Source organism: Diachasmimorpha longicaudata, chromosome 1 (assembly GCF_034640455.1).
Source record: "Diachasmimorpha longicaudata isolate KC_UGA_2023 chromosome 1, iyDiaLong2, whole genome shotgun sequence".
NCBI lineage: Eukaryota > Metazoa > Arthropoda > Insecta > Hymenoptera > Braconidae > Diachasmimorpha > Diachasmimorpha longicaudata.
In genome coordinates, this window is record NC_087225.1 from 10790114 (window position 1) to 10816505 (window position 26392).

The 26392-nt window shown below is 38.5% G+C and overlaps 1 protein-coding gene across 9 annotated transcripts in view; it reads left to right on the forward strand.

Moving 5' to 3' along the window:
- LOC135167414 (lachesin) overlaps positions 1–26392 on the forward strand; it is a 310790-nt gene that overhangs the window by 48875 nt on the left and 235523 nt on the right. The gene's annotated exons all lie outside the window — the stretch shown is intronic.

The following is a 26392-nucleotide window of genomic DNA, read 5'->3' on the forward strand; positions in this document are numbered from 1 at the left end:
TTTTTATTGAGAGGTTGCAGGGCCGAATTTCAATTTCCATATCGCATTGTTTGAAAATATTTCAAAAATTAAAAAAAGTACATTTTTAACGAAGAAAGAAATAATAATATAACAATTAAAGGAAGTGCTAATTTGGACAATTCATACCATTTTCAATAAGTATTTTATAAATATCCTTTTCCATAGTAAATATGATTATCGTGGAGTCGTGATAAATTTAAAGCCGATTTTCATTTATAACAAGAATTTGACCAAAATTCCACTTTACGAGTCGCACGATCGAATCTTAATTATTTATTCATAAACCACGAAATATCCGAAATTGATAAATTTTGTTTCAAATGTAGTTTTAATGAGGCTGAATATCCATAATTTATTTCACTTTTTCAATTTTTCATGCAATTTAATTAATTAGGTTGTTGATCGAAAATTGGGGAACTTATAACGTGGTCTGCATCCCTTAAAATAACATTAGTCCTATTTTCACATTATGAAAACATTTTTTTTCTGATAAGTGGACCTTGTGAAAGACACCAATAACATGCGCTAATATCCACCATGCCCATCCCATCGTATATTAATTATTGACAGCTGATCAATTTCGTTAGATCTCTTTATTAATTCTCCGCAAATGTAAAGATAAAGTGACAGGGGATTGGACCCGTAACTCCATTGATTGACTTCTGACATCGAGGGACATCTATTGAATTCACCCAAAGTCTTTCCATCCATTACAGACATGAACTGCTATTGGGGGCGTAGGGCGAGACTAAACTCGTGAACAAAAATGGATAAACAACTCTGATACTTATACTCGATAGAATGACTAATAAGGATCGTGAAAAGTTTTAGCCGAGTCAAATGACAAAGGGAGCTGGGAATCCATTATGGAGAGACTCTATTAGAGAGTACTTTATTACAGAGGCCATGTCAAATTGTTTTTAATACCATTGAAGTGGGACAAATTTTGTGGTAATATACGTACAATGGAATTAATTAATTTATAAATTTCACTGAAAATTGGGCACTGACATATAAATACTCGACAGTGATAACGAAATCAATGAGATGGACAATTGAGAGCGCCCTTTGACCACTTGGCAATGTTTCTCATCAAGTTAAAAAATTCGCTCGTCTCTTCTGCAGAGCATACGGGAAAATTTTATCTTGAAAATTCCATCGCAAGCTGATAATGCCCTGAAACGCCTGAGTTTTAGAAAACTTATTGTATTATGCAAAGCAATTCTTTGCGCAGGTAAATGAATTTTTAAGGGAAAGACATGAATTGAGACTGGAACAGAAGAACTCCCCATCTTTTTCATATTTATACATGTACCATTCACGGTGAGAAATTTTCCATAAAAATTCCAGGACGACTGCGGAAAAAAATCATAATCCCTCGGTTGTGAAAAAAAATTAATGCGGTTAAAATAAATTTTGTGGGGATTTCTGACAATATTTCCGGGGATTTCTAGAAAAATTCATATTCAACCGAATAAAATTTCCAGTGCAAGCACTGGAATTTTTTCTAGCCACTACATTGCCCTTATTTTCTCGTCGCAGCACAAGAATTATTGTCAGGAATTTTCCTCCGTTTACACTTCCAAATTTGAACAATTCGCTTCATCGAAAAAATAAATATTTATTCACTTATAAATAAAAACTCATTTCCTCCCGTTTTCGTCTTCTCCTTGAACGAAATTCCCCGATAAAATTTCCCAACAGTCACTCTAAACAACAGCCACACCCGAATGCAATGCTGAAGTTTCGGTTCCCTAATATTGTTGCGAACACTGAATTTGGTCAAAGTTGTTAATGGATTATTCGGTGATCGAACTACCATGAATTTCTCCCCCGTGTGACCGCGATTCGTTCATTCGGCCCAGAGTTTAGAGTGGGGCTGGTAGAATGAAAGGGTATGGAGAAGCAGAGAGGCTAGCCAACACCATCGCCAATTACGATAATCGATGCCCAATGTTTACGACCGACAAGTTCGCAGGCCGTCGGATATTTCCAAATGCATCGTTTTACAAATAACAAATAGTACTTACTACCGACTTTACATTACCCATTAACCATTGACATTGATTCATGCTCATCAATTGACACTACACGCAGACTATACCATATTTCTAAACATTAATTCATCATTCATCATTAATTCCCTATATTTCCTGCTTTGTATTCATCAATGGTCCTCATGAAGGGCTATTCTGCTCATTGACACGGAATAATAAAAAAAAACTCAAATCTATGAAGACTGATAACCACAAATGCGAATAGATATGCCGAAAAATGGCACTTCTACCGGGAATTCGTGGGTAAACTGACACGATAAACACGAATCCCCCACACGGTGTAACGCCAGTGGGCTCTGACACGTGACGTTGATAAAATTAATGCTCTCCCGAGGTACGATTACAGGACTATCGCGAATAATTTGCCATTCCCCCTCCAAAGAACTTTTCAACGAGTGTCATATTCCAACCTGTTATACCTTAACTCTCATTGTGCTCACCCGCCACCTCATCCCCCCGGACTCCAACGTTCAATGGTCAGCCACAATTCACCAGTTTCATTCATCGTCAACTCCACATTTTCCGGCATTTCCATACTTTCCAGCGAATAATAGATTAATTTTTCAAGAATTGCTAGCCCACGAACTGATGACTAATTATTTTTACAATCACTGTCTAATTATTCAATTTGGTGGTAGTTATTTCAAATCAATTGAAATATAGTATGAACTTTTCATGATTTCAAATAAGCCCTTCTCACAGTGTTCATAAGGTCTATCCTTTGCCCCAGGGGTTCCTTGCACCCCCCTGATTATTACGTGCCTCGAAATCAGAACATGACCATCGAATTTGGAACTTGACACAAGACGTAATTTTTCTCCGCTTTCAGTCTCTCCCAGTTATCCATTAATAATTTAATTAATGGTGAAAAAAAATGAACGATCACAAATTTAAATTTCACCCCTTTCTCACCCATTATACTACCCCCTCCGTTAACTCTTGAATTTCCTCGGAGAAAGTTTATATGCGCGATTAAAGTGGCGCGAGATGCACAGAGAGGAATGACAAAGTAAAGTAGTAGGTACCATGAAGTAGGTGTACAGTGTGAAGGAGACCCAAGAGGAAAATGGGCAAATGTGACACAGAAACAGTGCGCGCCGCGGTTCCACCCAAGCCCTCACTCTTCACCTCATACCCTCCTATTTTCCGTCATGCCTCTTCTTCTTCTTCCACCCGAGGGGAGAGCATCTCCACCAGTTTATCTCGTGAGTTTATCTTGCCAACGAACGACGCAAGACGATTTCCAAGTTTCCGTTGGATTTGTATTGAGGAGAACTCTTGGCCCTTGACACACCTGAAAAGCCCGGGGCAGGTACCCCGGGGGGTTAGTCTTTTGCCTTTTCATGAGGATGTTGTATGGGTTTTAGTAGTTTAGAGGATAAAGGGCTGGCGGGAAGCGAATTGCACACGCTAAAAGACACAAGACACATTTTGAACTCATTGAAGAAGAGAATCGTTGTGAAGATGAACGAAGTCAGGGTCAATACGTACGACATGACACCTTGAATAAAATAATGGTCTGTTAATATTTGTATTTGCGAGTGAATAATTCGGAACAAAAATGAATGCGAATTCAGTAGTCGTCCAACAATATTTGTCTTTGTTAGAATCAATTTATATTAATCATGATAATTACCACTTGGAAAAATAACTGTTCCTAAATCTCAAAAGTTTCATGTTCCTGTGCCCGCGCATTTGTCCTGGCTCGACATACCCCGATCCCCCTGTCGTCCTGTGAGTGATATAGAAAGGTTACCTCTGAATTTCATATATTCTGAGTATCCCATTCTGTTATCAAATAACATTAAAAAATATCCCGAGGAATAAAAAGTTCCATTAGACAATCAAACCTTTCACTGTGTTCACTAGTCGCATTTGGGAGGGTATGAAAACAAAGGCGAATGTGGTATATCTATATTATGGATTAAAGTGAATAATTTATCCGGGAAAATTTTGCTTTCGTCGATAACGTATTCTGTGTATGGCATAAACCTATGGAGTTCTCTCAAATGAAATATTTGTTGTAGAATAGTTTGTATTTATTCAACGAGTGATCGCAATACTTTTGGGGATATTTCTGATGGTCCCCAGAAAACTCAATCTTTGTTGTTGCAAAGATTTCTTAAAGTCCTTAAAGTTTTAAGAACTTCTTAATACTTAAAGTTTCTCTATCAAGTCGGTGGTTCTTTATAATATTCTCCGGTGTAGCAATAGTTTTTTAAGACAGTAAATTTTTTGGAGGATTTTAACTGAATTTAGTATTTAAATTCAGTCGAAGGACAAAAATTGTCGGTTCAAAATTTTAATTCCTGCGAAATTATCGGGGGCTAATGGGTATGGAAAGTAAGAATATTCTTGGTTTTTATGACAAATTCTCCTTAATGATTGGAAATCCTGATTCCTGAGTCGCAGTATTTTCGTTGCTAGTCATTTTTCCTTGAGAATACTAGATATCATCGATCGGGCAATGAATTCGTGGTGTTCTTTCAATGCGCCCAAATACAAGTATAATTCGAGATCCCTGGTCAGCATTACTTGTCATCGTTTGAAAGATGAATGAGGATGAGTTTCTCGTTTCCCTCGGACGAGAACTGTGGAGTCTATAGAGGGAAGGCATCCGAGCGTAACCTCTCGCCCTCCACCGTTCTTCCTCCCCCGCCCATTGGCCGTCTCTTACAACAGTTTTTCCTCGCTAAGCTTGTAAATTCACTCGAAAATTTTTGCTGAGTAATTTCTCGGCATTACAAGACCCACATAACTGTACGTCTAAGGCACGATTGTTGCGAAGAATATAAATGCGATTGAGTAGATGTGAAATTCATGGGAAGGGAACAAAATCGTTTCCGATTTCTTTTACATGTTTTTGACAAATGATATGAGCAACTGGGGAGAGTACTTCATCTCCATGTTACGGTGATATTCGTAGTGCGAATTTACACCACATGTGCTTCGACAGTGCATCTCCTTGTGTGGGATTATGGTAGGTTTTGCAATGGTTTTCATAGGTCTCGCTGAAAAGTTTCAAAATGTGATATTTAATATTGAGCTTTGCGTTACCTAATTTACTTGAAGTAGTCATTGATGAGGTAGACAATTTTCTGCTGATAATTACTCTACTGTCCTATAAAACTAAACCTTGGCTCATTGTTATCTGTTGTCTATCCGGATCATTAAATTTTATTCTCGGCTGGAGAGGTTCCTTATAAATACAAAAATAGCACCTCCTAGGAATGAGTTATAAATTACGAAAACTTATGTATTTTAACCAGTGCTAAAGGGTATGTAGACTTCACAGAAATGGGAATTTCGACGTTACCAGGCGGACTGCGAGGATGCACCCTTTACGCCTCTCGTCGTAACGTGTAATCTTGGCCAATGATTCCACAGCGAATCGATGGGAAGATTGAATTTCCACTAGGGCCCTCCCTCCTCCCGTCGTCATCTTTTATCGCACGTACGCCTGATAATTTCAGGCACCACTCTCCGGTTTTTATTTCTTCCAGCCGCTTTCTCAACTGCAAGAAGGATACGTGCACCATCATCCATTGTTACAGGGAATTCAGTGGAGGGACGTAAATCGATGCGACAAGCTCGAGGTAAACCGGAAGCATTCCGAGTACTTGATGGTCAGTGTACCTTTCTGTCTTTCTATACGTATTCTCACTTCACTCTCCACTTTTCTTTCCATTCACGTGGACGACTCTGGCATCTCTGCGTGTAAGTTTTCAGATTATTTTTTTCCCTTCTATTTGTTTCCATCGGGCTCCTTTCCGTCCGTCTTAGCTGAAAAAAAAACCGGATGGATTCTGACTGTCTAGACACAAATAACCGGGACCGGACAACGCTGGACTTTTCGAGGAACGATGCCAACTCGTTACTTGGATGGGAAATTCATCAGGAGTTTTCAATGAATTGGGAAGACATGATTGTTTGAGAAACGGACTTTTCTGAACAGCTTCACGCAGAATCAACTGAATTGTTTCCATTTCCCTCAGAGAAATTCGACATTCTCGTCAATGGAGAATGGGACTTTCCCAATTTTTTCTAACGCACGTCCGTTGGCTCATCTCTTTTTTCAAGTCTATACTCCTATAACTATTACACAAAGAAAATTAATTGGTGGGTTTCAACAACTAGCTCTTCTTCTCTACTTCTAACAGTCAGTTCCAGTGGTAGTTCGGTATTACCGAGAAACCAATTTCATCATTGAGCTGAAGACAGAATAATTAAAATTAATCCTGGCCAAATCCTCTTGTGAACTTGATGAATTCAATTTGCACGAGCAGCATCACCTTTCGTATTACTTATCCCAAGTCTCCTCGAGGGTAGAACGATACATCATTCCAAGCCATAAGGGAGACATACTGGATCACAGTGTGGTTACCATTCGCCCCCACCCCCTTTCTCCCTGTACGCCCAATCTTTCTCACTCTCTCTTCCTCTCTCATCAGAAAATCACTAGCTGCGCAGTTTCAACCCGAAAACCACGAAAGACCGGTATGGAAGGGTCGACAACCCAGAAGCCTCAAACGCTAATCCACAAAAGTTAACGTTTCCGCTTTTGACGTCAGCAACTTTTCAGTAATTGAATTCCACCACCCGTTCTTCCAGTCTTTCAACCTCGGAATGTCTCAAGTTGTCGGGAGACATTTTGCGCTTGGAATGAGATTAAAAGATGGGGATAATTGTGCTTGTCAAGTAAACCATTATATTTCGGGAGATTTTATCGTGAAATGGTGCTTTATTTTGTCGTCAGCCTTTCGTCGTGAAAGCCTCGACGCTCGTAAAGTAGATGAGGTCCTAAACGTTCAGAATATAATGTTCTGGAGGAATTTTGGAGAATGTGAGGTAGACGGGGGTGGAATAACGAGCCACATTAATGGGGAAGATTTATCTTCAATGCTTGAAGGTTATTGAAGTGAAGTGAATGTATGCAGTGACGAATGCCGGGAGAAAAACCCTATTAGATGTCAGCATTCCTATAAGGTACATTACGTCGATGTGACTATTAGAGCTGACCTTTCGCAGAGACAAAATGCGATATCGACGCGAGTTTCATATTTTATTCTGATTCTCCAGTATTTCAATGCTATTCGATAAACTGAAAGGAATTGAATTAGAAAAATGAAGCCCCACCGACACTGGGGATTATTTTAGGAGACGAGTGAGTCGTTATTTCCGAGTAATCGGTAACCATCTGCTTTTCAGAGTCACTTCCTCTCGATTCCTCTTGGTGAGGAAACTAAGGCACGTTACGGTGTCCTGGGGCTATATTAGAGGACTGTCTGTCTTTTGTGCCACTGCCACGGGCAATACAACGTCGAGTCTCAAGGTTCGATTTTCTCCCACCACTGCGTACCTATGGTGCAACGTCGGACAATTTCATTGTCAATAGACCAGAAGACGGAAAGGAAATTCATTAATTGGATCTCCCGAGTATTCTGAGATGATTGTTTTGGTGAGCGTGTGCAGCACCGAAATTTAGTGGCTGAAATCAAGACGTATTTGCTTTCAGAAGACGTTTGTGGGTTCCATTCTAGTGAATTCTAGCGTTTCAGGTTGTGACATTTTTCTTTTAGTCTACAATACAAACACATAGAAGAATAGAAGATTTCTCTCCGCAAAGTATTTACTGCATTTATGAGTGATAATTCACTTCTCGATGGTGAATTACCCATCAATTGAAAAATGTTTCATTCATTGAAATTGTATTTTTGGAACTATGAATTGAATTCCGCGGGTAACTTTGTTCGGACCATTTCAAAACTTCTATTCAGAAGCAATAGAGCTCAGAGACAGACAGAGAGAGAGAAGGAGAGAGTGAAAAAAAAACACTCTATGCTTTAACCAAAACTTTTGGATTAAGCAACGGGTTCACAGCGAGAGTTCAGTTTTCGGGTGATAGAAAAGTTTTTCTCGTCCCGCAACTTTTATCCCACAAATTATTTTGGTGGAGATGTCGGCTATTGAAGTGTCACGAGGGAAAAAAATAGGAAATAATTAATTATCCGAATGGTTACCTGGAAAACAATGTAGTATTCCGGTTATTCTCGTATTATCTTGGAAGTTGAGTGTTTTTTTCAACGTCCTCTGGTTGCGGAATAAAAATGTTACCAACTGCTCCTAGAATAAACCAGCGTTCATTTGGCAAACGGATTGACCTCATTCTCGTATCTTCGTAATAACGGGTAGACTGAGTCCGGACAATGCAGTCACAAGGACAACGAATGACCCGCTGTCAAAGACCTCAGGACGTACCCAAATATTACCGGAGAATGAAGTTTTTCATACGTAGTAGACCAGTTTTTCCATTATCCCATTTTTTTCGAGGTTATCACATTTTCTCCTGGACATGGTCATGTAATACCAACAGAACCGAAATCCGTATTTAATGGAACAAGCCTGAATTTCCAGATTTTATGATCATACCTCGTTGTAATCATCGGTGTAATCATTGCAAATATTAAACGAGCTTAAACGTCAACTGATAAGAAAGGGGTCAAACGTATCTCAAAGGTCAAAATGACGGAACAAGTGGAGTGATAAAAAAGCCCATTAGTTCTAATATAATATCCTGCTCATTTTCAGTCTTAGAAAATCGAGTCACATGTATCAATTACAAAAAAAACTTCTCCGATCGTTTTCCCGCTACCCTTCCTTAATTAAATTGCCCTCAGAGTACAAATTCCCCCCAAAAGTTTTCTCCGAAACAATAAACAAATAAAACCACAAAAACCGAAAAAGAAAAATTGTGACGTAACAATATATCCCCGGCAATACATCAGGTGGATGAAAAACGATCTTCGATATTTTCTCGTCTAGGAGAACTCTCGGGTAGGGACAACGAAAAGCAGCTGTTACCGCTGCGGGCTATATAACCCTCTCCTCCCTCTTTCCACTCTCATCGGGAAAAGTCACCCCCGGTTGGTGAAGTAGAGAGAGAGAGAGAGAGGTGGTACCAGCCGACATCATGAGATTCAAGAGAGAAAACTGGAGTAAAAGTCAGCCTGGTATACGTCTACGACCCCGAGAAAAGTCAATTTCCTAAAAACAATTCCGGCGTACCGCGGCCTCCGCCGAACCTTCGGGGTAGTAGTTGATGTATAAACCTAGGGTGACTATATATTTCACTGAGAAATCGGTACGAGTGGGTGGCGAGGGTTTGAGTATAAGCGAGAAATGGAATTATTACGACTGGACGGCGCAGAACTTATACAATACACTCTGTTCGTTTACTCGGCATTCTTAGCAGTTGACAATAGAGCATTTTCAAAATCCATTTGGCTTTATAAAATTGTAATGATTCACGCTCTAGTTTACAAGACACTCTATTCCTCCATTGTCTTATTACACTAATTCCTGGAAATATCAATAACGGATATCATACACATAACGTTTATTGCAAAAAAAGACAAAGTCTATGAGATTCATTGGAATGTGAAAAACGAACGGATTCTGGGGGAAAGAAGTATGAAGAATATCCAGATTATAAATTCAATTGATTTGATTTTCGATTGCTATATGGAATTCGAGTATTCTAGATATTGTCGAAATATCATGACGGGAATGGTTTTCAGTTCATGTCATACAACTATTGATAAATTAAATTCCGAGAAACTCAATTCATTTGAATTATCAACCAGACTAGGAGATCCCATAAATGATTTGACCATAAATTTGATTGAAATTTTCAGCGTGAATCACGCTATGTACAGAGCAGATGTGTTTTTATCAAGCAAATATAGTATATAAATAGTAATACTATATCCTTTACAAACAAGTATTTTTTCACTGAATTCAATTTCAATTGACCATTACCTTTCATACCCGAAAATTCGCCAGGATTTTCGAATGACCAAACTTTTCTCTCCATTTAGTATTTTGCGTGCACAACGCTGAAACTGATTAAAAGTCACCTGAAATGAAACAATTAAAATCCCCCTAGCTAGAGTTTTCCCTCTCATCGATTTTATTCAAACCTCATAATCCTTATCAACATCAGCTGTATCGCATTCCAATGTAGTCGTCGAGATCGCTCCGAGATCCTCATCCACATTGCCAAGTGCCTGGAAACTATCAAGGTCTAAGGATTCCCCTGAGCCGACGGGAATCCCCCATCTGCGACAGATCAATATAGGAAACGTACGAAAATTGCCACATTGCAGTCTCAAGTGGTGCTGCCATTTCGAGTCACCGTATCAGTCGATACAATTCCCATTTCCCCTGAAATTTTTTTCATCTAGAAACCTTAAGTTAGACGTCGAGTCAGTTAATGAACATGACATCATGCGATGATCAAGTACTTCGGAATTGGATAATTAACGAACAAGGAGAAGATGTAGTTTTGGAAGCTTGTAGAGTCGAAGGTTGTAATCCCATTCTCCTTGATATAGTTTACGATGTAGCAAACTTTCATAACATTGAAAACTGAGATCTTGCTTCTCTTGTTACGGCGTCAGGAAGTTTCGGAGTGAATGAGATTTCTAAAATGCTTTCCGGGGGTTCAACTAGGATTTGCAGTGCATAAATAGTGGGCCATGATTTTACAAATTACTTTGGATGATGACCCCTTCAGGCGTAACCGGCACAATGATTTACTATACATTGATAAAACCGATCAGTTATTATAAACTAATGGATTGTAGTTGCAGCTTATTATATATCCCAAGCCTTCATTCGTTAATATTGGTTATGTTCAATTGTAATTCATCTACATTTCGAGTCTCTCCAATAGGCTCAATAGAATGTCTATCAATACCTGAAGAAATCTCCACTGGCTCTTCAATGATGCGACATACCTTCGATTCCGAGATTCACCCCGACTCATTGCCCTCCAAATCGCTCCAGTTCTACCTCTACCATCGTTAGAACCAATCTTTACCAAGTATTCAGCGTCTAAAATAATGATAAAAATTTTCAGAGTCATTGAATTCACCCACTCTAGATATCGATATCAAGTCCAAGTACCTCTCAATATCGACTTTCAGAATAAGGAAAAAAGCGCTCTTTGTGCTTCTTGAGTTGAAAAAAAAAATGCCCAGAATCAGCGTTTTCGCGAGCCAATGATAATTAACGACGTTGGAGACGTTCCACGGGGTTTGAAAGGGTGCCGTTGAACGTGCAGTACTATCGTAATCAGAAATCACTTTAAAAGTTACGAAAGGAAACGTCTTTTCCTCAGGCTCAAACGGTCAATCGCCTGGGTTCAACTGTGCCAACGGGATTTTAAATGTCCTCCATTGATTTCTTCCCTTCAGCCTTCTGTTTTATGATGTTATTCATTGGGAAAATTAATGGGGACTGCAGTTGAGAGGATATTACGGTGGAGGGTCATGTCGGAATGATTTTATTGATTACAGTAACCTCACTGGCAAATCTAGCGTCTCGAGATAATGTATTTCCGGTTTTAGTGAGATAAAAAATTAGCTCTGCTGAAAGTATTGATTGCAGTCAAAAGTGTAGCTATAATATTGTGTAATAATATTAGAGACGTGCAAGCACCGTATAATTTGACACAGATAACTAATTTATTGTCTCAACAATTATGAAGCAACAAAAAGCTTAAACTTCTGCTTCGGCGAAAATTTTCGGATTAGCAGTCAACCGCAACCCCGCGTACGAGGCACCCTCATTACATTATTATAAATATCATCCATAAAAGCCCTTGTGATAATCACAACAAAGACCAGTATTCTACGGATATACGATAAATTGAGTGAAACTAAAATTTACCAGTCTGTATTTATCTCCAAACGTAGGATTTATTCACCCTGTAAAATGCAGGCCTCCCCTAAATGCAACCAGTTACAATAGTTTCCTACCCTCCTCAAATTAAAGTCAATGGTGAAACTTGAATTAAAGTGAAAAGATAATGAAGGAGAAATTCAGTGACTCCCTAGTACCTGAAGACGGTGGTTTGTCAGTGAGGGGCGGAGGAGTATCCTTTGTAAGTAGTAACAGCGCGCACCAATAGCGGTCTCATTCGGGTTTGTGGAGGTTCGTATATTCTGGAAACTACCCCTGAACCGTCGTCATTCAAACAATTGGTCGTGGCTTTGCAGTTGTAGCTTGTGGATATACGTCGGGTATTTGTGGAGGAAAATATAATACTCGTAGCCAAGTCAACAATCATCTCCGAGAGTAAGTACCACTGCACTGACTGATATTGTCCAACGTTGGAAACGAATGAATTTGCATTTTGTCGTGGAGTAATGGGAGGAAAATTTCGGGTGCAAGAGTTTTATCCCATTTAATATCAATTCCCGGTTCAAACCCCGAGATAATTTATTCTAGTATTTCTATTATCATTTTTTATCATCGTTCACTCGCTGAGATTTGACCTGTTTGACTTATGGGGAATTTGTGATTGACGACACGATTGTTAACTCTCATATTTAGGGATTTTCATTCAAGAATGGAGAGGTGTGAACTAATTTCACTCACTCGCATTGAAAATACTTTTTTCGTACAGTTTTATTCGCTCCCTCACGCGAGATATTTCGATACGTCGGTTTCGTTCTTTTTTTTTTTATCGGGCTATGGAATAGGAATAGGGTACGATGCAACCCGCAGTCCCAGAAGGATAAATAACATTGGCCTTCGGTATTTTGACTTATGCAAGTTCGAAATTCCATGGTCCGACCAGACAAAATGGCCGGTAGGAGCGTTAACTACGGATGAAAGACATGAAAATATAACACCGATGAGTACACAACCCTCCATACCCCTCCCGGTGAGAACAAATACTGAAATTACCCGGAGTTTGTGCTCCTCAGGCACTTTTATCCTCTCTCCCTCGTGAACAAACGACATAAAGTGTAACTGGCGTAATAAACATCCTACAGGGGTGCACTTTTTTCCTGTATCTTATTCTCCTTTGTGATTTCATTAGTCTCAGGGTGTAATCACGGGATATGTAGAGCTTTCCTCCTGTATGAGATTTTCACATGAGGGTTCAATTGAATTTCGTAAAAAAATTTTTGAAATGTAATTAACCAGTTATGTACTTTTCATCATCAAACTACACTCACTGATGTAAAGGGGTGAATTGATTAATTTCGAGGGGTAAAATTGGGTGAGTTGACAGAATAATGGCGAGTACTGAGTTTAGAGAGTTTAGAGTTCAGTCGGATCGAAGCAACGTTTGAATCACTTGCAGTGTTAATCGTCAGTAAGAATATCTAATTTTACAACTATCTTTGAAAATAGAATTTATGATCAACTGTGCTGCTCCCCTGCTACCTAGGGTGACATTTGTTTTTATCCCTTCGTGGTCGATTTTCCTTTATTACGTATGCATTTTTATACTGTCTCATAGTTGGATTTCTTTCAATTTTTATTCTACTTCCTGACCCAGCGGCGAAACTCCCCCCTTCTCAATCCCATGAGGACAGATACTTTTCGTTTCAATGAAAAGTTACGAGCTGTGCGCAATTCAGCTTTTATTCTTATATTTGGAGATACATGGACTGTCGCATACGTGGGAAAAATTCACAGCTACTTGTGACCTGAATAAAAATATGTCCGAGATAGAAGTTCATTATAAAGTTTTTTCAAGGGTTGTCAATTTTTGAAAACTCTCCAAAACTTTTCATCCGTTCGGACCTTCACCATCTTTTCTATATGCAGTAAAAATAGTTGCAATAATTTAGATATCTCCTGAGGAAAAAATACTTCTTGTTCATCTTCCCCTCTTATTCTCCGGAAACAATTCAGACAAATATTCTAATGAAATTCACCGACAATAATTGAAGTTTCACTTCCACTGGGAAAGGCAATTCCACTTTATAAAATTGCCGACAATGAGATTTCCATAGTTCCATAAATAAATAACTTTGAATTAGAGATGACACGCTTCAAGTTTGTGGAAAGTTCCGTCAAAGTTCAATTGAAAAAATAAAATACATATACACACAAATGACTGAGGAGACGAAAAACAAGTCAACAACTAATTGAAGAGTAGAGGAGATGGATGATGGTGGCAGAAGAAGGATCTTCACCGTCGAGTTTCGGAGTAAGAGAATTAAAAGTTAAAAAAAATAAAATTCCTGGAGATAAAAAGACGGAAACATTGAGTGGGGCTGATGACGCTGCAACGGCGGAAGCCAAGCGAGGAACTTTGGAAAGCAAGAAGAATTCCATTAGATGTTACTGGAGAAGAACTTAGTTACCAAGGTGAATTGATAGAGCAGCGAGATCTTGATCGTGGATAATGGAAGGGTATGGATTACACGGCGGATCTACTGTCACAATACTTTGCAATAATACAAGTGAGAAAATGCCCTTATGAATACAGGACACTCGAGAGCCCTCAAAAAATGAGAAAGTTCAATCTCGACGGAAGCCTGCTGAAATGAATGATAAGAAATATTTTTTATCATAAACACCCTCTATAAATAATTGAAAGTGAATGAATTTTCTTTTCTTCACGTTCTTTATGTCTAGAATTTTATCTGAAACCGATGTCATGAAGGAAAAATGGGGTTTTCTGAGTTTACACAGTTATAATTGTTTATTAATAAACTATATACTAGAAGAAAGGAATTCAGAATATTTATAATTTTTTTTTCGCCATTTAAGTGCCAATAATGTTCGAAAATCGTTGGATCTGTAGTGTCGTCTCTGCCCAACATGAGAAGAGACTTCGAATCCATAAGTACAGCAGTTGAAAATCGAAATGATGCCCGAAGAAATGATGTGGAATGTCGGCTTATCAGCGGGTCGAATGCGCATTACGATGTACAGTGTTGGCACATGTACACAAAATTTCTCGTACGGCATAAAGGAGGGTAGGATGAAAGGTTAAAGGATATACCACTCTTAAACGTCCTCGCCATTATCGCCACACTAGTCGTTCCACGTGAATGGCCCAAAGAGTCTCACGTATATACTTAGGTACATGGATATATGTATTTCCTTCGCCGGCCTGACGGAAATTGAACGTTCATTGCTTTCGAGTGCGCACTGAAGTACATGTAGAGTTCTTTTGTACGTTTCTGGTTGAATGTCTTTGATTTATGCTACTAGATAATGGAGACGGAATTCCAATGAAACTTTTTTTTAATCTGGTGATTTTGGTGTTATCCATGTGACCAATGGGACTGCAATCTCCAACATCTATTGCACAAGAATCTGAAAATTTGTTCTGTACACATTTAAAAGTGAGTTCGAAATTTCTTGGAATTTCCCTGGACCTATTGCTTGCTAAAATACCATTGCCAGGAACTTTGACAAGTAAGGTCTCCACTGAAGAAATTTGTAAATTGAAACTTCACAATTTTCTCAATCAAATGAATCCTAGGAGATGACTGAAAATTCAAACAAATCTCTCTTACAAATGACGTTCCCCCTAAATTTCAAGATCCGAAAAAATTCTGGAATTGCAGGAGTTTTAAGCAGATCTTGGACAACTTTCTAGGGATTGGACAATGAACATTTATTTTCATCTGCAAATGCATGTAAATTGGAGCTTTTCTTAACGCGTTAGGAGCTCTCCTGGCTTTCCAGGACAATTTGAAAATCCATTGGCTTGCATAGCAAGAAAAAATGTCCATCAAATAGAAATTTGTACGTTTAAAAATTAAGTCGTCTTGAGACCACTAGTTTTTGCAGCTATTCCATTTCCACAGAGCACGATTTTCCACATTTATGCGACAATCAAAGAATCATTTACACAAAATTCTGTTACCCACCGAGATATTTGTCGTCGACACGTGGTGAAAACTCTCACGGAATGTGTAACCCAGTGTCCTGTATCGTATGCAATTCAATGGGTTTTATATGTGCACAATATCACCTCTACGAGAAGAAACGTGGGATCAATGGCGTGTGAAGCCACCTGCATTGAATATCCTTTTTCCCTTCCTCTGCCGTATTCGTCCTCTTCTACGATTATCCTGTGGTATTCGCAACATTTTGCCAAGACAACGTCGCAAAGCGGAATGTTTTGGAGAATTTCAGTTTCACGTCATTTGGTTATCGCATGTCTTCTTTACACGTTCCCCGGTGTACTGTCGTCACCTTCAGTCATTGATTTTTCGTCATTATGGGAGAGAATGTGTATGCCTGAGTGAATTCTTCCATCGCTTCGCCCTCGATGAGATGCAGCGAGGGTTTTATGCTTCTTCCCTTTGTAGTTTTTCTCCTTTTTTTTTCTTCTTGCTGCAACTCATCGACATCTGAGCGGTCATGCAGACGGGAGGAGATCCTACAGAGAAAATTGTGAGACTAATGGTGGCTTAGTTGGGGACTGATACAAGGGTTGAAGTTGTCGTCTACGAGGAATATTCACTTTTACTCTGCCGTTGCGTTGAATTTTGTATTTTGCGATAAAGTTACGTTTCGAAGTTGCCGGAGTTCTAACGGATAATTACCGATTTAATCCGTCATGCGTCCGCGGAATGAATTAATTACAGAATAATTTTATATTATATTACTCTCATTTGGCGTTTGATTATCATATTAAGGACATCCAATTATCTTTCGTTGGGGCGACCGCATCATAAATTCAACCGTTTTAAATGATCAAATCAGTATCCGTTAAATTGTCGGGAACGATTGGAAAAAAAAAATTCCTAATGAATTTCATATAATTGAAACCATCTGATTGGTAACGTACCTCTGATGATAAATGCAAATTAAATTTTTTTCATCAGTGTTTCTGAATTCAACCCCAAAATCATCAATCAAAAAATAATATTCGATCATATTAAATAGCACCCCCCTCATGCATTACGCGATAAGGCTCAGGATATCTCAACTTTAATCCGAAAAGGATTAAAATGAATTGATGTGGTTACCAGGACACGTCGTCTACCGTCCCAACTTTAAGTTTAAACTAATCCGTTCGGTGTTAGACTACAGCGGCAATTAGTTAAACCTTGTAATTGCAACTCGTAGCTGAGGTGAGACGGGGCCGCTTTCTTTTCGCCATTATTCCCACCTTCTTTCTGCGAATCAAGAACCGGGGGGTGAGCAAGTTCGACTCGAAGTTTCAGTTAAATACCTATCCAATTCTCGTTCATTTCGATTCCTGCGGCAGTCATTTCTTCGCTTGGATAATCACGTTTTTTTTGCAGAAGTTAGAATTAACGGGTGAATTTTTCAAAGAACATGACGTTATTGTGTACAAATCAACGTCACAATATCACAATACTCTGACCTATATTTCGAATTTCTGCGTCATGTGTATTTATTTTTCATTTTTTGTTCCTGCCATGGGTTCAATCAATCAATTCCTCTGTTGGAATTTTGAATTTTTTATTCATTGTTTGGTCGAGTTTATAATTATTTGTAATAGTTAGAAATATGTATATAGACTTGACATCTCGTTAGAGTACCATTTGTGTAGAATAACCAAACATCCACAGAATTCCAAAAATTGCAAAAGAGTGAACTGACTGAGAGCTGGGAGCTGGGAGTGAGAGTTGACTTAACTTGGTCAGACACTGTCACAGATTTATCAACTCAAAAATTCTTTCTATATAAATTTCAACCAATAAATTTGCAGCATCTGGATCTTTGACTCGATTGATAATTTTTTATCTCAATATATGGTAAAGAAAAACGAGATTTCCTGGGTTAGTAAGCCTTTGGTGGGAATGACCAGATGGATTTCCTCTCACAGTGCCCCAATTAAAATGAAGGAATTCTCTACCAAATACCACTCGAGCTTGAAAATTAATTACATGTTTTCTTTAGTGGTCTCTGCATACGAGGGAATTTATCAAGCTGATGGGGGCAAACCCATCTGCAAATATCTGGCAATTTTTAAGCTCCCGCAGCATTACATTAAATGATTATTAAGTAAACATGATTTACATCCAATTGAAGACTTGAAATACAAGTCAGTTAATTTAAGACCCTTTTTCCTTCTCAATTACAATTTTCGATATTAATTCTACTGAGTTATTGATTTATGAAATCTTTTTATTGGAGCATTGAACTTATTTATATTATAAACTGAGGTATCAGGATTAAAAAATCTAAAGGACCCTCGCATTTAGGTACAAAAACGTCTCAATGAATAGATGGAAAGTGGCCTATCTTTGAAAATATATTTTTGAGTGCAGTCAAAAATTTTAAAAAAATTCCGAAAATGATATTCAGTCAATTTCTGCCAAGTGCATTCTCGCACGTGTTTTCGTATTTTACCCCAGCACATGCCGAATGAACTTGCGATCTTTGCCTTTCTCACTAGGTATCTGCTGCCAGAATGGATAGAACCATTAATCGCATCGAGCAACGTTATTGGCGTTCGAGTCTTTTGCTTCTCTCTCTCCGGCATTCGAATACCCCAATGGATTTAATCGATGAGAACGGACACGTATAGGTATACTGTATTGTTGTAATACACTGGGAAAATCCTCTCTGACGGTTAAAATAGGCGGTTCTGGTACTGCACGGAAAATACAATGATAAACGGTCCTCGGAATGGTAAATTTCAGCCAGGATTTTCCATTTTAGTTGAACTTTACTAATAGCGTGAAATTATTCAGTGAATGTGATAGCGGTTGATTATTTTGTTTTTCGAGTAAATTCCACTGAAAAGTGAAATGAATAATTCTGAAAATCATATGAAAACCACTTTTTGCCTCTCGTGAAATGAATTACGATCTCAAAATGTCGCTCGCCCATCTTCTTTTATATTCATGAACGCAGCTGTGAATTTACGTATATTCAAAATTCATTGATTTTTTTTTTCATCATCTGCATTTTTTTTTATTCCAAGTTTCAACCCAATGAAAAATTCAACCGCATATTTCCACGTCGTTTTGATCCACAAATGAGGACGGGTGGGAGATGGAAAAAGCAGAGCGCCAGTCGAGCGTTCAAATGCATATTCGTGCATGGAAAACACGATACCACTTTGAGCTTATACCGTTTCTGGGGCTCGTATTCAATCCGATTTCTCTGTTGCGTTGGCTTTTACGTCGACTCGTAGCTCTGTCGTCGTCTTAGATTCGAATATTTAGGACATTTACTGATGGATTATGACTCACTCGAGCATGAGAATATATTTACAGGTCACCACCTAAATATAAATACAACGATGGGACATATTAATTTCACTGGTTTATCTTTTATCTATTTTCTTCTGAAACAAGTGGTATTTGTCAACCCCATGTAATCGCTATAGTGAACAAACTTTTTAACATTCGTTAATTGAAAAAGAAATCCTCCATAGGAGATTTTGTTGGGACTAAAAGAATGTGTTTCACTCAATTTAATGATCTGGCAATCACTCTAACATCATATAAATTTGATTGAAACAGCGATATTTTTAGTTCAATTTTTTTTTTCAATGAGAAACATCATTTTGATGCGCTGCACTATGACCCCGAACTTATAACTAATATTGAACATTTGCCGGTTCTACAATGTAGACGACTGGCCATTTAAATTGACGATTGATGCACTTGAATGCGTGCTCACTCAATGAGAATGCTCTCCCTCAAACCCAGGGTTTTTGGCATCGTGTCCTTTACTCTGGCTGTAAATCGCGGTGTTTACGTGAGGGGGATAGTATAGATATAGACGAATTGGCATTTCAAAGGGACAAGGGGCAGGTATGCATCACGTCGTACCTCGTTCGCGTCGATAGTAAATAATTTCATGGGTAGGGAGAGGGGCGTTACCGATAGTTCTGTAAACAAAGAACTGCTATGGATGAGTATTTACCCCTGAGGATTTTCCCAGTTTGAGTTGAGGGTTTCATGCGACGGGTGTACTATTTGTGGATCGTTTTACTTAATCTATTAACAGTTCGGGAAGCCCTTTGTCTGTAGTGGTTCAATCAATAATAAATAAAATTTAGTTCGATTGTGTATTGGAGCATATTCTGAAGGGAAAGTGAGTACAATTTTAGTTGTTTTTCGTACTATTAATTCTCGTACAATTGATTTTTCACAATTTCATTGTTTAATGGTTATTATGGAATAATAACAATATCGTTAAAATACAAAAAGATCAATGCGGCGGGATTTCTAGAAAAAATTTTAATCCAAAATGTTGTTTTGAATCATACGATTTCAATTGAAAAAGGGAAGGAAACTGGAGAATTTCAGCCGTATCATATTGCAATCATTATTGGCGCATCGAAATCATCAAATTTTAATGAAATTTTTGCGCTTCCATTCACCAAAACTATCGAAATCATATTCTTCCACTAATTAGACATGGCAGTAAAATAATGAAAAGTTGAAAGCCCACATTGTACAACAATTTCCATCATCCGGTGATACAATAGCAATAAACGATTGCATATCTAGCAAAAATTAACGAGAGAAAATGGGGGAATGCAGGAAAAAAAAGGGGAATAATTTTTCTTGGCGTTGTTGACGGGTTAATGAGACTGAAGAATAAAACTGAAGTAATTACGACGCAATTCCGGAAGGGATGGTACTTCGAAAATGTGAGCTTCCTTTTTTTTCCACGAGTCGGCGGAAAGCGGGAGTGGGAAAAGTGCTTTGGAATGGCGGTGGTAGGCGAGGGAGACAGAGAGCGAGCCGAGTGTACCTCAAAAGAAATATCCCCCTTTTTTTTACTTCCAACTTGGATACTCCGCGCGGGTATTAACGTGATGTATAAATTTTGCCAATGTCGTGGAAGGGAAAAAAATGGGGACAAAAAAGGCGACGGAGCTCCTTGAGAGGATGAAATGTTCCTTCTTCCTCTTCCTCCTCTTCTTCTCAATAACAAAAATAATATACTTAGGGGAATTACGGTTCAATCGAATAAATTCTATCAAATGCTTAATTTGCTCGACTACTTCCACTGGGTATTTTTTTTTTTTATTGAATTGAGAGAAATTTATGGGATTAAATTTTTCATGTTTTCTTTGCAGATGAAGAGGTTTTTTCATTTCCGCTGGGTATTCGTTGTTTGATTATATCAACCAGAGTTTGTGAGGGAGCATTTGAAATAAATGCCATCACTTGAAATCTGGTTCTTATGACGTATGGGAAAATTTTATTGAAAATCGAACAAAGTCGGTAGCAAGTACTATTGGATTTCATGAAAAATGGGTTCAAAAATAGAACTTACTAAATAAATAGTTTCATTGGGATTGCTTATAAATTTTCTTATTAAAACATTTACCCAAGTTGAAAAATAGTAGATTTTATTGATTTTTCCATAAGGACTGTACAGAGTGCATACTGGCAATTAATATAAATGTCATAAAAAAATGAATTTGAAACAACGCATAGATAAACAGTGGAAATTTTCAATCTAAATTTCAATAAATTTTTCTCTACATTTGCCTCTTCTGAGTCATTTTCTCTTGACATTACTCGAGCTCCAGTGTTGTCATAGTAGAACAACTGCAAGCCCCCTCAGCCATTTACCCCATTCGGAAATACCTTCAATAACGAAAGCTGAAATGACCCACAAGTAACCGAAAAATAAGCGTAAAAAAAGCCAGAAAGTTGCTCCGGTTATCCTCTTAGAGTCCGAAAGCCTATACAATATCCTACTTATGTACTCGATTTCGCTCTGCTCTTTCTACGTCTCAAGTACCTATCTCATAAAACACAAAAAACTCAAGTCGTTATTAAAAGTTCGTTATATAAACTTTCGACTTCAGAGTCTGGGGGAAAAATTGAAGGGAGAGGGAAGAGGTGAATGAGAGAAAAAGACAGGAATGAAAAAAAAATATATATATGAAGAGCTGTTGAAACTCAAGAGATTTTCGAACGGGAAAGCACACTCGTTTGCGGGCTAAAGTTTTTCTACAGTTGAGTTTAAAAAAGAAATTATTATCATTGTGTATCTATCTGATAATTTTTTACAGTTCTACGTAATAAGCAAAGTTACTGGAAATAATGAAATGTCTCTTTGCTGAACTTGTTTTTGCAACTCGGCAAATATGAGTGCTGGCAAGATCTATAGTGTAAACATTTTTTTGGAGGATGGGTGTGGGTGGAGGGGTTGCGCCACTTAACTAATGAGTCTCCTTCGTGGGTAATTAGTCGTCGACATTGGTAATGGATTCCGGGGGGCTTTTCATGCGCAAAGAGACGGCTCGTAAGATTTAACTCGAATGAATAGAAGTGGAATGAAGAAAATTGCCGTCCGGGGTCGACCGGGGTTGACTACCGCCATATGACTTTATGGAAGAAAATTTATTGTGTCTTTGAGGCTGAAGGTATCGTCCGGATGAGAAAACTTTGGGGTTCCACTGCGAAAACTGGGGTTTCCAAGGCGTTTTGGCGCCGTTGTATTTACATAATAACTCACGATGTGTATTTTCAAATACCATATATCGTATTACTTCATCACTCGCGCGAAAAATTTCTGAAGGATCATCAATACGATTTTCGCGTCCGGTAAATTAAATTTTTCATCAAATCATTATTGCATTATACAGTAGTAAAAGAAAATTAATCAAAAATTTTCAAGCATACAATGAAATAGTCCCTTAAAAATGAGAAACGTTGCTGTTTGTATGAGGGTTGGTGAACAGCGAGGACTTTCCTCGAGACCCGAAATTTCTCAGAAATACGAAACATTCCTTTTTCCCCGGAATTTCTCATTGATTTCCCTTTCCCCTGAAATTGTTGTGCTGACAGCTACATCAGATCGGTCGTGTGGATTTTACGATCGCTGCATCTGCAAGACTCTCTCTCCCCCCTCCCTCCCCTCTCTACGGAAAATCGGCCATGATACATAATCCGAGATAGCGTCGCATCGTGATCCACCTCGAACCGCCATCGCAATTTTCATAATAAAACAGAGATATCAGTTCAAATGAGACGAAAAATTATCCGAGACTTTTTTCTTCTCTTACATACATATCCTAGATGCAACTGAGAAATAGCCGTTGGAATACTAACGCAAGTTCAATGATAATTTCACATTTGCCAGGCATTGGAACGTCTGTGGGATGCAGCAGTTTCGGCGAATGAGTTCCTCCCGGAATATTCTTCCGTAAATCAAACTAAAGTAGCAAACAGAATTTTCCTGGTGTACACAAGGTCGTAATGGAGTAAATTGGGGGTAGGGAAAAAAGGTAAAATGATAAGGGTGAGATGTGATTCGTCGCAGGTTACCGACGACGTAACTCGGACAACTGAGTTATCTACCGAAGTTAGCCAATTCTATGTGTGTGGCAAGTTCCGGTTTGGTTATTTCCCGTTTGCAAATGAATTATCATTCGGCAACTTCCTATTGGGAAGTAAGTGAAGGAGTTTAGACGCCAAGTTTTCCCAGTTGTACCATGAGAATCTTCAAAATAATACGTGTAATGCTAGTTTATGCATTTCGGTAATGTGATAACGATGACAAATTTCGGGAGAATAAAGTTCAGAATCGTAAATCTAGGGAAGCATTCGGCACATCCGATTCCATATATTCCGGTGGAGGAGGAAATTAAAGATATCTGAATGATAAATAATTTGATTCGGGTTGAAAATTGTGTGGGTGAATGACAGCCTTAAAGAATTTACGTGGATACTCGATCAATTATTAATCAGTCTTCGAATACATTCAGCTGATCAGGGACCAGTGAAATGTCTATTGCATATATTTCATCAGGTATCAATTATCTCTGAAGACCTCATCAGATTCGGATCAGGTCTTGAACACCTCAGAAATAATGAATTCTGCAATCAAATCAGTTTTGATCGTCTTCCAATAAAAAAAGCATTAAAGTCCTGGGTTAACGCTGATAAAAATGGGGTGTACAGGAGCAGTCCGATGCCAGGACTTCCACCTCTTCAATCCCCCAGATTCATTCACCCTACAACAGCCCTGCAAATACTAAAAGACAATTCAGACAATAAGTTGCTTGTGAATGTCCGACATGAGCGAAATACTTTTTCGCAAGTCGCAAAGCTGCAAGTGAACGATAACTTTTCTCTTCTTCTCACTTCTCATTCCCACCACTCGGATCGAAAATGTGAGTATTGTAGTTGGGTGAAAACGAGCCTGGGAAATTCGAAGGTCTGGGCGCTTCCAGACACTTTCTTAGACCGTTAGGGATGTTGTATATTGACGATATGGTACTTGGCGCGGGGGGAGCCTAGGGTGGAAACTCGTGTACAGAAGAGAGTGACGTATACCTAAAGTTTTCAATTTCTCCTTTTACTGTTTGAGACTGCAACATGCGCTAAAATAGGATATTTTGATGTCGTTAGTCTCACCCTCTTTTTTCCATCAATTTTTTCACTCATGATTACAAGACGCAATTTATCGCTCGAGTCGATGTGACGCGGCAAATAACGGCGGGTAATATCGCCAGTTGTATGTAAAAACTATGGATATTATGTACTTGTGATAATATAAGATGAGACGGGTGGGGGAGGCGTGAGAAGCGCACAACCCGGTGGTGTTCAAGGGTTGGTAGGATATTTACGGGGAACGAGAGACGTGCTAACTGGAAAGGCGTCCGGTAACTACGACCAAGCTTAATATTTCGATTAAAGGTAGAACAATAGTACTCAACGTTAACATCATAAATGAGGTAGAGTGTGAGGGGGTAGTTGAGCTTGCATTATTGTTTGCACGTGCAAGGTACTCGTGTCAGGTATTTTTGGGGGATAGAAGGGTTAAATGTAGGGGAGTCAAAAAATCTTCAGTATTTCGGAATACTTTATGGGTGTGTGTTATAATTACCTGGAAATTATATGTTTGTATGTGAATGCATCCAATCTCGATGCTTTGCTCCCGACTGGAAATTGTTTATAATTCACGATAGATTTGTCAACCTAAGGGACGCAGTCAATATTTGACTTACTATGAATTTGCCAACTCCCGATTCCCCGAGCTTCGGCCAATATGCCGCCTGCTGTGGAACGATGAAATATTATTTTAAGCAAAATCAGTCTAATGATTAGTAGGAACATTTAACAAGGAGTTGTAATGTAAACAACCCGGGGAATAGTCACTAATATGCGGAAAATACAAATGAAATGTCAGACACGAGCATCACAAATTTATTAATTTTCCAAAACAACAGCTTTTCCTGTTCGTTGTGTTTGAAAATAAATAATATCCACAGCGACACTACTGCGGACCAAATATATAACTGAATAGTTCGAAAATTCTCTGTAGTATGAAACTTCACCCGGCAATACACTCCCATGTGTAAGTGGTTAATAACTGTCCAGCCGTAAAACGATGGAAACTCCACCCTCAGAGTCATTTTGAAATTGTAATTATTTGATTGCAAAGTTTAATAATGACGAAATTCAATTACCAAAGTGTTGAAACATGAAGTTTTTATCCCATATTCAACTCCATAGTTTGATGATGTATTTTCATAAAGCAAAAATTATCTTAACAGTCTCGTTTGATATTTTTTCGCTGACAAATGCGCCGGAAATCATCGTCAAAGGGCGACATTTTTCCTGCACGAGATATCAACATCGAAGTGAGAAGTGTCGGTGATGAAGATATCGTCGCTCTGATATTTCTTTGTTCTCCCATTTGTTTCATGTGATGGATCGTCATTCACTATCCAGTCGCGCCAGTCCCTTGAACGTTATATCCCTTATCGTGGAACATCAGAAAAAGGGCGGGGGGGATGGGGCGGAATGAAAAACTCTGCTGATCGCATGCATATCGGGCGTTCATTGTGTTCACGAAATTCCCCCCAACGGCTAAGTGGGCACGACGAGAGTGGCCGCTTCACTGAGAATACCGTTTAGCAATGGCTGTAGCCTGTTTGTGATTTAATTGTTTTTATTTTTTCACTCCACACAAGTTTCATATCGATGAAAACACAGAGTCATAGAGCAATTGATTGGTAAATACAGAGAACAAGGGAGAATATTGAAAATGTTGTTTGCATGCTACCTAAATTTCACTCAACCGTTGTAGCGTGCGTTTTTGTGTATGTGTGTGTTGGTTTTTTTTTCATCCGTTATTTATGGCGTGCGTTCGTCTTTACCTTCCAAAAAAATAGGGGTGAGCAATTCGTGTACAGGTGATTAATGGAAGAAAATAAATTGTATTTTGAGGGAAAAAATTGAGAGAGAATTTAGAGATATTGGATGGCAAGGACGACTGAAATCGAATCGATATCGTTGATGACAATATATGGGGTACTTCAGGTATCGGTTCATACCTGAACTGATTCTTCGTTATCAGTAAACGATTAGATGTCAGGAATTACGAGGGGAGTATTAATACTAACTTGAATACGATCCAAATTCGCTATTTTTATATTTGATTTTTCATTCTCTCGACCTGATCAGGTTACACTGGTGCATTTGACGAAAATCTCCAGGAACATTGATGGCGGGTAAAACCGAATCCGGTGAATATAGAATTAGGTACAACCCTACATTAGATAAAATAGAATAAATTATAAC